General features: G+C 36.0%; 1 protein-coding gene across 13 annotated transcripts in view; it reads right to left on the bottom strand.

Moving 5' to 3' along the window:
• LOC105480086 (SRY-box transcription factor 2) overlaps positions 1 to 14,699 on the bottom strand; it is a 753,725-nt gene that overhangs the window by 206,797 nt on the left and 532,229 nt on the right. For 2 of the 13 annotated variants that reach the window (XM_071091313.1, XM_071091320.1), the window contains 2 exons: positions 5,591 to 5,674; positions 4,452 to 4,534 (listed from right to left, as the gene is read on the bottom strand). The exons of 10 other annotated variants lie outside the window; for them this stretch is intronic. The gene's annotated coding sequence lies outside the window, so the exon portion shown is untranslated. The remainder of the gene's footprint in view (positions 1 to 4,451; positions 4,535 to 5,590; positions 5,675 to 14,699) is intronic. One more of the 13 variants, XM_071091315.1, reaches the window with a different exon arrangement.

Genomic DNA, 14,699 nt, shown 5'->3' with positions numbered 1-14,699 from the left:
TATCTACCTATCTATCTCATACAGGCTAAAATACTGTGCCCAATACCCTGATCTAAACTTTATTATAATTTCAACTTTACTGTCTCTTCTGCTGCCCAAGATAATGAAAGGAAAGAAGGCCAATGGGAAGAAGGTGGCTCCAGACCCTGCTGTCTTGAAGAAGCAGGAGGCCAGGAAAGGGGTGAATCCCCTGTTAGAGAAAAGGCCTAAGAATTTAAGAATTTTGCCATTGGACAGGATATCCAGCCCAAAAGGGACCTCACCTGCTTTGTCAAATGGCCCACTATATCAGGTTGCCGTGTCAAAGAGCTATCCACTATAAGTAGCTGAAAGTGCCTCCTGCAATTAACCGGTTTACCCAGGCCTTGGACCTCCAAAAGAGCCACTCAGCTGCTTAAGCTGGCCCAAGTACAGACCAGAGACATGGCAAGAACAGAAGAAGAGACTATGAGACCATGCTGAGACGAAAGCTACTGGCAAAAGGGATATCCCCACCAACAGACCACTTGTCCTTCTAGCAAGAGTTACCACCATCATCACCTTGGTGGAGAACAAGAAGGCTCAGCTGGTGGTGACTGCACATGACGTGGATCTCATGGAGCTGATTGTCTTCCTGCCTGCCCTGTCTCATAAAATGGGGGTCCCTTACTGCATTATTAAGGGGAAGGCAAGACTGGGACCTCTAAGAAGACCTGTACCACTGCTGCCTTCCCACAGGTTACCTCAGAAGACAAAAGAGCTTTGGCTAAGCTGGTGGAAGCTATCAGGACCAATTACAATGACAGATATGATGAGATCTGTTGTCACTGGGGAGGTATTGTCCTGGGTCCCAAATCTGTGGCTCACATAGCAAAGTTGGAAAGGCAAAGGCGAAAGAAATTGCCACTGAAGGGTTAAGTGTACACTGCTGAGCTTTCTGTACATAAAAATAATTAAAATAATACAAATTCTTAAAAAACTTTCAGCCTCACCTTTGACAAGATACAGTTTCTTTCCCTATATTCTATTGCAAAATAGATTTTTATTAGCATTCCTACTTATGAAGATGCTTTGAGAATTAATGAGCTAAAATGAGCTGGCTTTGGGGATGTGAATAGAGCCTGCTGATGCCAAGTGATTAACATATACCTGTTGAAAGCAGGCTTATGAGGTCTCCACTTACCCGTGCCTTAATTATAGCCAACTCCAGTGCTTCTTTAGCTTGTAATTTTGGATGAATATCCAAATTCTAAAATTTACTAGCTAGTGCTCTATTTGCAAAAATGGAGAACATTGCAATCTTAAAACTTGCTTCATAATTGATCTTCATAATTTTATGATGCATCAAAATAAGTCATGTCTGAAGTAAATGTTCTAATTTTAGATGGTACTGCTTTTTAAATTTTTATCAAAACTCACTTTAATGTAGAAGCATTTCCAGTACACTTACTGGTAAAGACATATTCCAAAAGAAGGAAGAATTTGCATGGTTTTTTTCTGACTGAATGAGACCTCTAAAACAAATTCTCATCTATAATGCATGGAGTTTATTTTAAAGCAAAAATCATGCCACACTTTACCATGAGTAAATAATTACATTTTCAACTCTCATCCTCCTTTGTTCAGGGCCAGTCATAGTTGGACTGATCCACAAAAACATTACATTGAATTTTTCCAATAATTTAATAAAAAGTAATATGCCTTAATATTACAAATTGCCAATACATGCAAACAAGTACACCTACAATAATTTGACCAGTTAAATGAGAATAATTTTTTATTTCAAAAAAGTCAATCAGTTTTATTAGTTTTATTTATTTTTTAATGACTTGATCAAACTGGGCTTTTGGTGTACCACCTAAAACAAGCCTAAGGCATCAGAAAAGATGCAAGCTTTGCCCAGAGAACCATCATAAAACTTAATTGCTGAATATAGTCAGAGGACAGCTGTGCCTTATACATGCTAAGTTTATTTTTTATTTTTACTTATTTATTTAATTAGAAACAGGGTCTCCTTTTGTGGCCTAGGCTGTAGCCTCCAACTGTCGGGCTCAGGCAACCCTCCTGCCTCAGCCTCCTGAGTAGCTGGGACTACAGGTGTGCACCATCATGCTCGGCTAGTTTATTTTATTTTATTTTTTGTAGAGATGGGGTTTTACTATGTTGATCAGGTTGGTTTCAAACTCCTGGGCTCAAGCGATCCTCCCACCTTGGCCTCTCAAAGTGCTGGGATTACAGGCATGAACCACTGCGCCTGGCCTCCTGCAAAGTTTAAATTCAGCTGTATGAAGATACTCGATACCTACAGCAAACAGTCACCAGAATTCACATATTCATTTTGTTTCAGTACTCTAACAAACAGTGCTGTATAAAATCCATGTAGAGTTAGGTCAAATCAAATGTACTTTAGAAGGTTCGTTAATGCTTTGCTGATACAACACAATACACACTTTCAAAAGTAAAACATTCAAGTACATTGTTTTTCGTAAGGCCAAAAGTCTGTCTGACATTGTATGTGTTTCAAAACTATTAAAACAAAATTCAGCAGAAACTGGAAATTATCTTGTCTTTTGATACCTAAGCTGGGGTTTGCATCCCTGGCTGCACATTACAATCAGCTGAGAAACTTGAAAACAATCTATGCCTGCATCCACCTCAAGAGATTCTAATTTATGTGGCCTGGGATGGAGCTCACACTTTTTTATTTTAAGCTTTTCAATTGATTCTAATATGCAAGTAAGTTTGAGAATGACTGGTCTAAACTTTTCTTTTTGAGACGGAGTCTCACTCTGTCACCCAGGCTGGAGTACAATGGCTCAATCTCGGCTCACTGCAACCTCCTGGGCTCAATCAAGCCTCCTGCCTCAGCCTTCCAAGTAGCTGGATCTATAGGCATATGCCACCACACCTAGCAAATATTTGTATTTATTGTAGAGATGGGGTTTTACCAGTTTGGTCTTGAACTCCTGGGCTGAAGCAATCAACCTACCTCGGCCTCCGAAAGTGCTGAGATTACAGGTGTGAACCACTGCATCCAGGCTGTTCTAAACTTTTCTAATCCTTAAAACATTATTTAGGGAGAGAGGAAAGAAAGAGCATGATAGTCTATCTATGTTGGATTAACAATTGTGCCAGTTACCTGATTTCCCAGAGCTTTGGTTTTCTTGTCTTTAAAATGTGAATAATGCTATGTCTCTTGAGATATTTTCAAGGATTACCAGGATAAAACATGTGGCCCAGAGTAATGCTTAGGCTATCAGGGGTTGAATGCTCAAAAACCTACAAGGGGCTGGGCATGGCGGCTCACGCCTGTAATCCCAGCACTTTGGGAGGCCGAGGTGGGCGGATCATGAGGTCAGGAGATCAAGACCATCCTGGCTAACACAGTGAAACCTTGTCTCTACTAAAAATACAAAAAAAAAAAAAAAAAAATTGCCGGGTGTGGTGGCACATGCCTGCAGTCCCATCTACTCGGGAGGCTGAGGCAGGAGAATAGTTTGAACCCGGGAGGCGAAGAAAGGAGGTTGCAGTGAGCAGAGATTGTGCCACTGCACTCCAGCCTGGGCGACAGAGCGAGACTCTTTCTCAAAAAAAAAAAAACAAAAAAAAAACACCACAAACCTACAGGGGATCAGGTAGGTAACCAAGCTGCGGGTAAGATGAGAGGGGCTGGTGGGGATTATGGTAAAACAGAAGAGACTCAATTGGAAGGGGGCATCCACTGTCTAGTTTCTTCCAATTGTCATGTAGAAATCTAAGTCAGTGCCTAAAGTGCTCTGAAGTCTTTTAACTTTTTAAGAAAAGAGGAAAAAATCTAGCTAAGTGTAAAATTTTCCTACTTTTAAAGCAGCCAAACAAAACACTTGTATGTCACTAATTTTCTACTTGGGAAAGTGTTAATTTCCTTTTGCCATCTAAATCTACCTCATGTCATGTGGTTGTGGATAATCTCAGGATTTGTCCTTGGTTTAGGTTAGTTTTAATTGAATAATTAAGTATTCATTTCTCTTTGCTGCCAAGTATTTCTTCTGAAGTGGATCAAGGATTTCTAGCTATGATTTGGCATAACACAAGCATATAATGGATCTATTACTCTTCATCTCTTATGCGGTTAAAACAAAATGTACCATGATGCACTTTCCCCATGTTATCAATGGCGCAATTTTATCTTCCTTTATTCATATCTACCTTCCCCTATCAGCAATAAGACTGACATGTGATACTAGAGTTCTTTCTTCAATTTTAACCCATGTCATCACTTAACAATTTTTTGTTTTTCTTTTTTAGACATAAATGTGATATCTGACCATTTGAATTGCACCAATAAAGCCTAGGCTTTCTAAAGAACACTATGTTTTCTTGTTCTACTGTGTCCACTTGGCTCACTGTTAATAATATAGACATATATAAATGAATGAAAGCAGCCTCTTTTTCTTTCTTTAGAAACTTAAAAATCAGATATATACCAATACCTGTTGTTTCCATGAGGTAGATATGAAGTACCTTGAATCCTTCCAACAAAAGCATTGATGATTCATATTCCCCACTGCAGCAGCTGAAAATGGACATCAGAGGTTTGCAAATGGACTTGCTGAGTATCTCTGTCACCATTTTAAGCCATATAGATAACAGATGACACAAAAACTTTCCTCTGTGGATTGTGAATAATAAACAAAAAACCTGTACCAAGTTTTTAAAGAATTGAGCTTTTTTTTTTTTTTTTTTTTTTTTTTTTTTTTTTTTTTACACCTGCAGTCACTCTATAGAAGTTTGGGAGATTGTACCAAGATTGATGAGAGGGGACAAAGTGAACTGATAGTTGAAAGTGACATTTATTTGTGAAAGGTGCTTTCCCTTGAGTATGCTTCTAACAGAGTTATATGTGAAGTTAGAAAAGGTTTTGATCTGAATTGGGGTCTCTTGAAAACAATAGATTAATCTTGAAGACCTCCTTGTGTGAATGCAGGCTTAAATAAATAAGTTAGAAAATATCCAAATGTTGGCCGGGCATAGTGGCTCATGCCTGTAATCCCAGCACTTTGGGAGGCCTAGGTGGGTGGATCACTTGAGTTCGGGCATTTGAGACCAGCCTGGCCAACATGATGAAACCCCATCTCTACTAAAGAAACAAAAATTAGCCAGGCATGGTGGTGCATTTCTGTAATCCCAGCTACTCAGGAAGTCAAGGCAGGAGAATCACTTGAACCCGAGAGGCGGAAGTTGCAGTGAGCCGAGATGTGCCACTGCAGTTCAGCCGTGGCAACAGAGTAAGACTCTGTCTCAAAAAGAAAAAGGAAAAAGAAAATATCCAAATGCCTACAGTGGATGATAATTAAGTGATGTTTGACTTGATAGTCATAAATAATATGAATAATGATAGTTATAAATATAAAAAGCTATAAGTTGATTCATAGTAAATTCATAAAATTTACTGTTGTTAACAGAAGAAATAAATAAATAAAAATTTCTATGGAACTCTAGCATTTGTAGAACCTCCCATTTCACTTAAGGGAGGATGCCAAGAATATCACTTGTTGAAGGGTAACATTGTCTTTATTTTTCTATGGCAGAAACAAATCAAACAACTTTAAAAAGTTGACAATATGATCACCTGTGTGTATGTAATATCCATGTACACAAGTCTGGCTTCCTTTCTTCCTTTCATTTTCTTTTCTCATTTCTTTCTTTCTTCCTTCTTGGTAACAAAGAAATAAGTAAACATTCACTGCTGTGATGTAACCAACTTTTGTGAGAGAGGAACAATCAATAATTACCATCTACTAAAGTTGTGCTTTAAGGCATTATTTAAAAGCATACTAGACAATTTTTTTTTATTTGCAGGAAAGAAGAATTCAGGAAGTATGGGGTATTCAAATATTTTATGTGCTATATTTAAAGTAGAGCCCCTGCTAGCTATTTTTCATAGAACCATAGAAAGCTAGGCTTGGAAGCAACCTGAGACAGCAACTAGATTAAATTCCTCATTTAATGGAAAAATAAAAAAAGACTGAGACCCTTATGGCTAAGTATTATTCACAGACAACCAAAATTTAAAGCCAAAATTTAAACCCAAGTCCTCGAAATCCCAAGTCAGCAGCTTTTTCAACTCTACCAAAAAAACAACTTAAAAAAATACAAAATGAAAATTCTCAGTTAATAATTCTCAGCATAGGTTTAATTAAAAACTTAATAAGATTAAGGTTAAAAATAACCCTTTCATTTGGTAAAAAAGTTAACCAGAGTACTAACACATAGTTAAAGAGACCATTTTCTTGTTCATTTGCTTAAATTTCAACCAGTAGTTTTGATACAGTATACATCATTTAACTCTTAATTCTCACCATAATAAGGTTAAAAAGTGGCATTGGGCAAATATTGTTCTTGCTCAAAAAGATTAACTATAATCATATAAGTTAGATCTGATATTCACGTTCATTGCCAAAAAATAGATTAGACTGGGATATTGAATGCTGTATTTGTAAAGAACATGCTGTGAATAGTACACATATTTGGCATTAGGAAACTCTGTGTTCTAATCCTATTCAGCTACTTCTCAACTGGGTAACCTTGGGAAACATAAACTCTCTAAGCCTTGGTTTTATTATCTGCAAATTGGATGTATTAGCATATATCTGAAAGGATTCCTCTGAGTACTAAATAAGATGATGCAAACCAAGTGCCTGGATCTGATGCTCACTAAGGTCTAACTCCTCATCCCTGAATTTTAACAACGATTGACAAGAGAGGGATTGGTGAGCTTTCTGAAGCTATACTGAGTTAACTGGTTTTAGAGATGTCTGAAACTACTTTGAAAGACTGGACACCCATAAAAGAATACATTCTTAAGTCTTGGGTCACATAAACCATTCAGTTCTAGGTTTACTGGCCACTTGGAAAGCTTTTTTTGTATTCACTGCCATTTTATAGTTTCCAAGGTGAAAAATTCCCTTTATTGACTAGTCTAGTGCATATAGGGTATTGATTAAATCCTTGTTGAAAAAATGTCATTGAACTTTCCTTTAGGCATGTGGTTCATACACAGGAGCATGTATGAGTGTAAGCACAGGGGCAGGCGAATGGCTTGTTTTGTTCATAGCTATATCCTAGTGCTTATAGCAGCATTTGGTACATGATGAGTGTTCAAAACTATTTGATATGTATGTGTGTGTGTATATGTGTGTGTGTGTGTGTATATATGTATATACATACATACAGAGAGAGAGAGAGAGAGTGTTTCGCTCTTGTTGCCCAGGCTGGAGTGCAATGGTGCAATCTTGGCTCACTGAAATCTCCGCCTCCTGGGTTCAAGCGATTCTCCTGCCTCAGTCTCCCAAGTAGCTGGGACTACAGGTGCCCATCACCATGCCCGGCTAATTTTTTGTGTTTTTAGTAGAGATGGGATTTCACCATGGTGGCCAGGCTGGTCTCAAACTCCTGACCTCAGGTGATCCACCCGCCTCGGCCTCTCAAAGTGCTGGGATTATTGGCGTGAGCCACCGGGCCTGGCCTTGTTGAATAATTTAATGAAGTGTTTGTAACTTCCCATCCTAGACACTGTAAGAAGCAAACTATGAATTGTTCCTGCTTTTTAAAAGCATTACTTATGTCATTGTATCCAATGAAAAACTGAGAAACAATAGGACAATTTTAAAACTACCTATATTTCCATTGTTCAACTATTAATATTCAAGTTTTCACACTGTTTCCAGCTACTTCCATTAAGAAATGAAAAGTGATACAGTTTCCAAAATTAACTAAAATTAAAGATTCTGTTCTTGAAAAGGCTTTCCTTGAAAGAAATTATTCTGTGTTATTGCTGTCATATCAAAAAGATGGTTTTGCACATTTTTGACCTTTTCTAATAAACAACAAAAAAGTCAATGTTATTCAAGTTTTGTTTGGTTTACACATCTGCCTCCCCTGCTCAATTGCAAGTTTGTTCATATTATGGATTGTGACTTGCTTATGTCTGTATCTGTAGGTTCTGACACTGTCTGACATATATGTAGATGCTCAATAAATGTTTGAAGAAAGGAAACAATGTTTGTTAAATGAAACTTACTTAAGTACTAAAACCCATATTTGTAAACACAATTTTAATGCCTCTTTCACTTTCCTGTTTCATGCCTACTTGTCGAGATTCTTCTTTTTTTAAAATACGTTACTTTTGGGCTGCATTTGGTCATTTTATGACAACTAAAACAGATGGGTGCATGTAGACAGCTTCCATGATATTAATAGGATTCTTTTGAGTGACCAGAGTGTCAAATTGCCATCAAGTGTACAGTAGAGAGGACTAGCAGGCTCTCTTTCCAGTTCTTCTCTTATTCTGTGCCAACTGGGCCCTCAGTCTTATTGGTATCCAATAATCAGCCGGATTACAGCTAGCCCTGGGAGACATGACAGAAAGAGAGTCCTCATCTTGCATTAATTGCTCCTATTGAAACTATGCCACATCTCTCCAAGCTAGATGTTGCTTAGTATCCCTTTGATATGATAATGACATGCTTCTTAGCAGATGAATATGCAAATTAAAAGCAGTAATTTGGTGGCATGCACCTGCTGACACTGCACGGCTATGCTTATATGCTCTGCTGTAACACTGCAGCCATACAAAAGCATCACAGAGGTAAAATTAAATTCTAATGTCGTATATATTAAACAGATGCTTCCACTTTTCTTTGTATATCTACTTTTACAGATTTTGCCATTGGAATCTCAGTTCTCTCTGCATGCAATTAATGGACATTGATGTGTCATACACAGAAGCATACTCAGTGCCGTTTAAAGGAGCTGATTTTAAAGGGGTGGCTTACATATATGCACATTAGAAGATGAACATTTCTTCTGCATCACATAGAAGCTGATGACTTTACTCATGGCACAAAGACTGCTATTCATACATGGAATGCATCTTTGGGCTGCAAAGCTGAAAATCACTTTTCTATAGCAAAGATGTGCACTGAAATATAGAGATACTTCATATCGCCTGAAAAAAGATTCCAAAATGACTTGAAGAGGCTAGCAAAATACCCAGAATCAATAAAGTAAATTTCTCTGCTTCATGAAGCTAGTTGCAATGAATGAGAAAGCCTACCTGGTAATTACTTAGGGGTGACCTATAATTACCCTGGGAACCTAAGAGTCTTTATCAATGTATCATGTGGCTCAACCAGACAGAATTAAGCATTCTGAAGACAAGATTTTATGAAGAGTGGTACTTATCTGTTTTTTTTTTCCACCCTTAAGTCCAGGTAGTATTCACACAGTTACATGTATATGACAAGAGCTTAATTAATTGAGATTGAACTGTTTAATAAAATAAACACACAGTTTAACCATATATATGCATTTGTATACAATGAGCATTTTATACTATGCATTTAATGATTACATATTATTACCTCAAGTGGATAGACTGAAATTTAATTAAATATTTCCCTATTGTTGAACATCTAGATTTTTACCAAATCCTAAATTATATACATAATACTTAAGCAAACATCTTTGAACATGTAGAATTTTTCTTCCTTTTGATTATTTCCCTGAAGTAATCTTCCAGAAGTGAGATTATTAGGCTAAAGGATAAGGCCACTTTTAAGAAGAGAAACAAATCTCTGGCAAACTTTTTGCCTTATTTCACAATGGTATGCTTTTCAGAAACTTAGCAAGAGAGATATTTTTATGGTTACATGATTGAAGACCTAACTTTCAACTTCCATTATGGCATGTTACAAGTCTCCATCTATGCTGATTTAAACCTATTTACTAAGCTTTTATAAAATCCTCTAGTTAACTGAAGATGTTCTATGAATTTTCTTCCTTTTATAGTCTCTGGCCATTCTAAAAACATTTCTCCAATTCTAGTTAGTTATAGTTTTACAGAACTATAAATGAGCCATACAATTTGATTAATAAAATCAAATTTCAGTTATCTTATTTTGGGCAAAATCCTTATTTATTTATGTATGCAAAAGAAAAAAACCTGTGTCTTTTTTTTACATGGTGTGAGAGATTTTTATATGGATGGAATGGAAGGTTTATGTATGGCTAGAGTTATTAAATTTTAGTTAACAATGCCACGAAACATTCAGGAATAAATACTACAGAGAAACACCTCTCTTAACCTTTCAATCTTGCTCTCTATCTAGTTTGTATTAAACTAAGGAATAAGAAATCCAAGGTTATTTCTAATTGCCTTAGCAGTCCTATTACTGGTGAACTTTCTGAAAGTATCTGCTACATTTATACATAATTTAACTTTTTACCTCAAGGAATAATATTTGCATGTTTTCAATTGTTTTTAGTCCTTGAAAAATACTAGAGAGATTGTGCAATAGGACCAAGGTCAAGATTTGTGATAATTTTTTAAAATGTCATTTTCATTTACATTATTCAACAAACAATGAGTTTTGTTAGCATTTGTAGATTTTTTAAGACTTTTAAGTTTTAATTATTTAACAGTCACATTGTCAACAAACTTTAATTTTTTTTTTACAGAATAAAAATAGTGCTTGCAGTAATGTAGGGTGATTTCAGATAATCTTGAAAAGAAGAAGGAAGTCATTCCATCCTTGTCTGCCTCATTTCAGCCTTTGAAAATAGCTTTAATTTTCTAAAATACTGCTTTGGGAACAGGATGTGAATTCTGAAACCCAGGTTATCCCAATATTGGAATGTTCACTGTATTGAGAACGAGGAGACTCAGGTTTTAGATTCAACTCTGACATCATAAGCTGGGCAAAGAATTTATGCAACTTCTCCGGGCCTCAAATTTTCACCAGAAATTGTCATCCATTTAACAAATATTTACTGAACACCTACTGTGTGCTGGGGTACTGTTTGAGGTGATGGAGCTATAGCAGGGAATGTAGTGTCCTCTTTTCTGGAGCTACATTCTTGTGTGTGAGAGATACATAATAAACAATAAATTTAATGGAGGTTATTGAAGGTCAGCCCCTTTCCGGTGCTACTCACCTTCTATTTTGTCTATCACTAGCAAGCCTTCTGAATGACTCCTCTAAGGCCAAGCTCTCAGTTTAGGTATATTTAAAATAAATACACTTATTATTTAAAGCCTGTTATTTCTCCTGTAATAAAAGATCCTTTCTTACCAAACTTCTGCCTGTAACTGCCAACTATGTCTCTGCTCTCCTTTACTTTTTCAAGAAAAAGTTCTTGTAATAGTTTCTGTATTCACTGTCTCCAATTAATCTTCCATTGTTTTTGGACATGAAATCACTCCAAACAGGCTTTTGTTTCCATTGTTAACCCAAATTTCTCCTTGTTAATGTCACAAATTACCTCCACATTGTGATATTCAATGGTCAATACTCAGTGCTTTTCTTATTATTCCTAATATTACTACTTCTCGGTATTATTAATAGTAATAATAAGCATAACTGCTGTTTACTAGGCAATTACTATGCTCTGGGCACTATTCCAAATGTTAAACAAACCATATGAAATGGGATCCATTATAATCCTCAGATTATAGATGGAGAAAAAGACACAGAGAAGTGTAGTAACTTTTTCAAGTCACAAAGCAAATACATGGCAGAATGGAATTTGAACCCGGCAGAATAGCTTATAACCTTTATCTTAGCCACTGTGTTATACTGACTTATTGCAGCATTCAACTCAATTGATTGCTCCCTGCTAAAAACAATTTTTAAACTTGGCTTTCAGGACACCATGCTTCCCTGAATTTTTTCCTAGCTTCTTGGTTACTCCTTTTCAGTTTTCTTGCCTATTCTTTCCTGCTGGCTTTCTTAAATCTCGACATTGGAGTGCCCCACAGCCAAGTCTTCCCTTTCTCTCTGTTTCCTCCTTTGGTGATCTCATTACAAATTTCATGGTATTAAGTAATTAAATAATGTGGATTCTGACACCTCCCAAATGTTTACCTTCAAACCAACCTTTTCATGAAACCTAGCCTTGAATATCTTAATGCTCACTTGACATCTCTACTTTGAGACATGAGCTTCTCAAACTTAACAAAATCAAACCAAACCCTAAACTTCTCCCCACTTTTACTCCAAACCAGCTTTCCTTCTCAGTTAAGGGCAACTCCATTCTTGAGGAGTTGCTTAGGCTTAAACCTTTGGTGTCTTCCTTGACTCTTCTCTTTTTCCTATACCCTGTATCTTGTCCATCAGCACATCTTGTTGACTCTACCTTCAAAATATATCCAGAACTCAACTGTTTTTCAAATCCTCCATGCCACTTTCCTAGTCCATCCTGCTGTCAATTCTCCCTGGTTTTATTGCATTAAACCACTAACTTCTATCTCCCTACTTCTTCCCTTGTCCCTTGACAGTCCAGCCAACTCGGAAATCAGTCCTCTTGCTTAAATGAAACTAAGACCATGTCAACTCTCTGAATCTTCTAATAGTTTCTCATTTCACAAATAGAAAAATACCAAAGCCATTATAATGGTCTATAAGGTCATACTCAATCTGGCCCCCTATCATCTCTGATCTTATCTGCCATTATTCTGCTTCTTGCTCATTCTGATCCCACCCCACAGAGTTTTCTGCTCTTCCTTGAACATTCCAGGACACTCTGGCCTCTTTACCAATTTCTTGCTTTTCCTGGAATGCTTTTCTCTTAAATGTCAGTGTATCTTTCTTCCTCCTTCCTTCAAGAATACACTCAAATGTCCACTTTTCAGGAGGCCTTCCTGACTGCTCTATTTTTATTATACCCCAATATTTTTAATCTTTCTCTGCTTTACTATTTGTCAAACAATATATTTCACTTACTTACCCTTGTTTATATCTGCCCCCCAAAAATGTTTCATAGGCAGTGAGTTTTGCCTGTTTTGTATATTGTCTGTTCCCAGGACACAGAACATTGTCTAGCACGTTGTAGAAAAATTATCTGTTCCTATAAGAGGAATTTCAGAGGTTAAAGAAACTTCAGGCTGCATTCTTCCTTGCATACGCCTTGTGGGAGAAAGCATGGTTGGCTTCTTGATGTTCTCCAAGAGTAAAAAAACTTTTCTGAAAACTTCCAGCAAAATTTTTCTTGCTTTCATTGTCTAGATTTCTGACCCATCACTGGAGGGAGAAGGGACTGAAATTACCTTTAGTTCAGTCAGATTCATCCCTAACACAGGGGGTGGGTCAGCTTCCCTTGAAGAATACAGGATGTATAGGAAGGAGCAACATTGAAGAAATCAGGGTTTTAGATGGCAGAAACCCTGTGCAGGCAGCCAACAGTGTTCACTACAGACGTCTCAAAGTGAGGGGCTGGAGGTAAGGCTATGCGAGTATTCATTTCCTCACATCATTATCAACACTAAACCTTAGCAATTAAATTAAAAAAATCTGATAACTGAAAAAATTATATCTCACTTCTGTTTTAGTTTTCATTTATCTGAGTACTATTGAGGTAAAACACATTTTTATTTGTTAACTAGCCATTTATGTTTTCTCTTTAATTACCTGGTCACATTCCTCACTCTTTTGAGCAATTTTTCTCTGTTGGATTAACTTTTTCTTGTTCATTATTGGGAGTTATTTATATATCCTATTACATAATCCTGTGTAATCCTTTGTTTATATATAGCAAATATTTTATCCCAGTCTATTTCTTGTCATTTAGTTTTGTTTATTGATTTTTATTGGATCAAACTTAGGTTATTAGTTTGTATTAAATCTGTATTAGGTTTTAAATAGGTATTAAAATCTACTAATCATTTGATTTTTAGCTTCTGGTTTTGCCTTAACAGGGCTCGTCTTACTCCAATATTATAAAAATATTTTTCTATATTTTGTGGTTTTAAATACAATCTTTTTGATATCTTGAATTCACTTTTCTGGACACTGCATTCTATTTCATTTATTTATGTGTCTATTTGTCTGCCCCAACATTAACACCAGACTCTTTCAACATGTTAGTATGCTCTGATATTTTAGAAGGTTTTAGAAGACATTTTATTCACATTTTTCTTTTCTTTACTGATTATTCTCACCTCCAGATATATTTCAGAGTTAACTTTTAAGTTTTTATTTGGTAATGCGTTGAATTACAGATTAATTTGAGGAGAACTGCCAGCTTCACTGTATTGAGTTACTCTATGTATGACTTGGGCAATGTTGTATTCTAGATTCTTCCTATAGTGTAGGAATTATTTAAATGATTTTTAGAACTTTGTCCAAGTAGTTAGATTGTATCAGCTATAAGTTTGTTATTAATTTCTAATTTTGTTGCATTGAAGAGAGAACATGACTGTGTAATTTTTCTTTGACGTTTATTGAGACTGTTTCCTGAAACATATTTGTAAATTAAAAAAAAAATCCATGTGTATTTGATAAATGTGTATCTTTTATTTGTTGGGTATATGTGTGTGTGCACATATAAATGTGTGTATATATATATAATTGAAATCCTATTTACTCTTATTATTTTTTGGATACTTTAATCCTCAAATTCTAGGAGATGTACTAAATAAGATAATGTACATAATTCCCACATTATGAATTTAACAATATCACTTGTATTTCTAATAGATTTTTCTTATATATGCCAAAGCTCCATGGTTAAGTAAATAAAATTTGTGATTTTTATATCTTAATGGATTGTTGTATTTATAAATCTTCCTCCTTGTCACATTTAACAATTTTGGCCCCAGTGTCTAATTTATGTCATATTAATATTTCTTTAACTGGTATTTCTCTATGATAATCAGCATCTTTCTGAAATAACTCTGTCCA

Source organism: Macaca nemestrina, chromosome 2 (genome assembly GCF_043159975.1).
Source record: "Macaca nemestrina isolate mMacNem1 chromosome 2, mMacNem.hap1, whole genome shotgun sequence".
NCBI classification, from domain to species: domain Eukaryota; kingdom Metazoa; phylum Chordata; class Mammalia; order Primates; family Cercopithecidae; genus Macaca; species Macaca nemestrina.
The sequence above is the reverse complement of the archived record's forward strand: the minus strand, read 5'-3'. Positions and strand labels throughout refer to the sequence as shown.